General features: G+C 35.7%; 1 pseudogene; it reads right to left on the reverse strand.

Moving 5' to 3' along the window:
* Window positions 1–2,639: 2,639 nt before the first annotated feature.
* On the reverse strand, window positions 2,640–3,202 carry LOC112658602 (60S ribosomal protein L17-like; annotated as a pseudogene).
* Window positions 3,203–3,794: the final 592 nt, after the last annotated feature.

A 3,794-nucleotide genomic window follows, 5' to 3' on the forward strand; every position in this document is an offset into this window, starting at 1 on the left:
TAAATACATGACATCAATCTATCATTACAATATTGTACACAATATTTTCATTGCTCCAAAAATTCCATGCTCTGCCTCTGCATCTCTCCCTGCCAATCTCAGCAACCACTGATCTTTTAATTGTCTCCATAGAGTTGCCTTTTCCAGGTTGTCATAAAGTTGGAATCATACAGCAAGTAGCCTTTTCAGATTGGCTTCTTCCATTTACTAATCTGCATGCAAGTTTCCTCCACGTCTTTTCATGGCTTCCTAGCTCATTTCCTGTTAGCGTTAAATCATACTCCACTGTCCGGATGTACCTGAGTATATTATTCATTCCCCTCCTGCAGGACATCTTTGTTGCTTCCAAATTTACTCAATTAATGAAGAAAGCTACTGTGAATTTCCTCCTGAGGCTTTCGTGTGGACTTAAGTTTTCGACTCTGTTGGGCAAATAACAAGGAATGCAGTTGCTGAATCATATGGGAAGAGCATCTTTAGTTTTATAAGAAACCATCGAATTGTCTTCCAAAGTGGTTGTACTGTTTTGTGTTCCCACCACCAATATATGAGAGTTCTTATTGCTCCACACCCTCACCAGCATTTAGTATTGTCCGTGTTCCAGATTTTGGTCACTCTAATAGGTGTGAAGTAGTACCTCATCGTCACTTTAATTTGTATTTCCCGGGTGACATATGATGTAGAGCATCTTTTCATATTCTCATTTGCCATCTGCGTATTTTCTTTGGTGAAGTTTTCATTAAGGTCTTCCACCCAGTTTTTAATCATGTTGTTGATTTTTTTTATTATTATTGAGCCTTAAGAATTATTTGTATATTTTGGATAAGTCCTTTATCAGATGTGTCTTTTGCAAATATTTTCTCCTGGTCTATGGCTTATCTTCTAATTCTCTTGATATGGTATTTTGTGATAGAGCAGAAGTTCTTGATTTTAATGCAGTCCAGCTTACCAAATATTTCTTTCATGGATCATGTCTTTGGTGTTATATCTAAAAAAAAATATCACCATACCCAAGCCATCGAGATTTTCTCCTAAGTTGTCTTCTAGGAGTTTTACAGTTTTCTGTTTTACATCCAAGTCTATGATCCATTTTGAGTGAATTTTGGTGAAGAGTATAAGGTCTATGTCTAGATTCATTTCTTTGGGAGTGGACATCTACTTGTTTCAGCATCATTTTTTGAAGATTCTATCTTGACTCCATTGTATTATTTTGCTTTTTTGTTGATTATATTTATAATATAATATATAATATATATAATATAATATAATATTTATAATTTGTTATTATATTTATATACTGGGCTTTCTATTCTGTTCCACTGAGAGGTCCATTCTTTCACCAATACACACTGTCTTGAGTACTATAGCTTCTGCATAGTAAGGTATGAAGTTGGGTGGCATCAGTCCTCCAATCTTGTTCTTCAATATTGTCATAAGGGACTTGGGGTCTTTTGCCTCCTCCATGTAAATTTTAGAATCATCTTGTTACCCATAAAATTCCTGTTGAGATTTTTATGTGAATCATATTGAATATATACATGCATAAAATTGGGAAGAACTCACATCTTGACAATGTTGAATTTTTCTATCCATAAAATGGAATATTTCTTCACTTAAGTAAGTCTTTGATTTCATTCATTAGAATTTCATAGTTTTCTTCAAACATGTAATATATACTTTGTTAGATTTACACCTAAGTATTTAATTGGGCAGTCACTACTATAAAGGGTGCTGTGTTTTTAATTTCAAATTTCTCTTATTCATCGTTAGTAATGTAGGAAAGCAATTGACTTCTGTATATTAATCTTGTAATCTCCAATTTGTTATAATTGTTTATTAGTTCCAGGAGTTTTATTGTCAATTCTTTTGGATTTTCTGCCCAGACGATCATGGCCTTTGCAAACAAAGACAGTTTTAGGTCTTCCTTCCCAATCTGTATACATTTTCCTTTTCTTTTTCTTGTTTAACTGCATTAGCAAGACTTCCCGTATGATGTTGAAATAGGTGCTAAGAGACACATCATTGCCTTGTGCCCAATCCTGGTGGGAAAGTTATGAATTTATCACCATTACCTATAATGTTAGCCTTAAGATATTTGAGGATAGCCTTTGTCACATTGAGAAAGCTCCACTTTATTTCTAGTTTACTGAGAGTTTTTATCATGAACGGGTATTGGATTTTCATCAAATCTTTTTCTGTATCCATTGATATGATCATGTGATTTTTCTTTTTCAGTCTGTACATGTGATGGATTATATTAACTGATTTATGACTGTTGAACCAGACTTGCATACTTGGGATAAATTCCACTTGTTATAGTGTATAATTCTTTTCATACTTTTTTTTTCAATTCTGTTTGTTAATACTTGCATCTATGTTTATGAGAGATATTGGTCAGTAGTATTCTTGTAATTCCTTTGGCTGATTTTAGTATTAGGTAATGCTGGCCTCATTGGAAGAGTTAAGAAGTATTCCTTCTTCTTCTATCCTTTACAGAAGATTCGAAGAATTAGTATAATTTCTTCCTAAAATGCTTGGTAGAATTTACCAGTGTGCCCATCTGAGTCTGGTACTTTCGGTAACTAACTAATTAATTAATTTATTTATTTATTTAATTTTTTAAATTTGCATTTATTCTATGCAGAATTTACTTCAGGGCCATAAGTTTTTGTTTCTTCAGTTTCTTCTGGGATACCTTTTTCTTCTGTGCAACCTCCTCTTCTGGTTTAGGAACAATCTGCTCTTTTTCAGTAAGAATCATCTCGATGTGGCAGGGAGAGCTCATGTATGGATTAATCTGGCCATGGGCCCTGTAAGTTCTCTGTTGCATCTTAGGGGTTTTATTCATCTAGATGTGCTCAATGACTAGAGAATCTACATCTAAACCCTTAAGTTCAGCATTACTCTCCACATTTTTAAGCATGTGCAGTAAAAATTCAGCACTCTGCTTGGGCCACCAACCCTGTGCCCAGTCCCACTGTTTGGCCTGCGCACACCTAGCAACTCCACCATTGTAGCGATGGAATGGCACACATTGCTTCTGCAAAGTGACATCTTCCAGATACTTGGTGGCTTTTCGGATATGCATACCCTTGATGGCCTGGGCAGTTTCATGTGTGTTCTTAAAGTGAACACGAATATTTGAACCTCTTGACTTGCATGATTTTGTAGGGTTTTCTGGGTCCAGCAAGTAGCAAACCATTTTCAGAGGTCACCTCAGGCTGCTTGTGGGAAGAGAGAATTCGTAACTTTAAAATAAAAATAATTTAGGGCATAAAAAAAAATTGAAGCCTAGAGAATGTGTATTAGGAAGTTTGCTTCTCTTCCTGCTAATTGATTGATTTTTTTTTAAAGATTTTATTGATTCATGAGAGACACAGAGAGAGAGAGAGGCAGAGACACAGGCAGAGGGAGAAGCAGGCTCCCTGCAGGGAGCCCGACGTGGAACTCAATCCCAGGACCCCAGAATCATGCCCTGGGCCAAAGGCAGGCCCTAAACCGCTGAGCCACCCAGGGATTCCCTAATTGATTGATTCTTATCAATTAATTCCTGTTAAATTATATACAAAATCTAGAGCTGCACTACCCAATAAAGCAGCCATTAGTCACTTGTGGCTATTTAAATTTAACTTAATTAAACTCAATAAAATTAATATCCAGTTACTTTGTCACACTAGCTGCCTTTCAAATGCTCAATAGTCAAATGTTGCATTGGCTACTATATTGGGTAGCACAAATGTAAATGTCCATCATCACAGAAAATTCTACTGGAAAGCCCTTCTCTGGTGACTGAG

The sequence above is a fragment of the Canis lupus genome, chromosome 12 (assembly GCF_003254725.2).
Source record: "Canis lupus dingo isolate Sandy chromosome 12, ASM325472v2, whole genome shotgun sequence".
In the NCBI taxonomy this organism is placed as follows: Eukaryota; Metazoa; Chordata; class Mammalia; order Carnivora; family Canidae; genus Canis; species Canis lupus.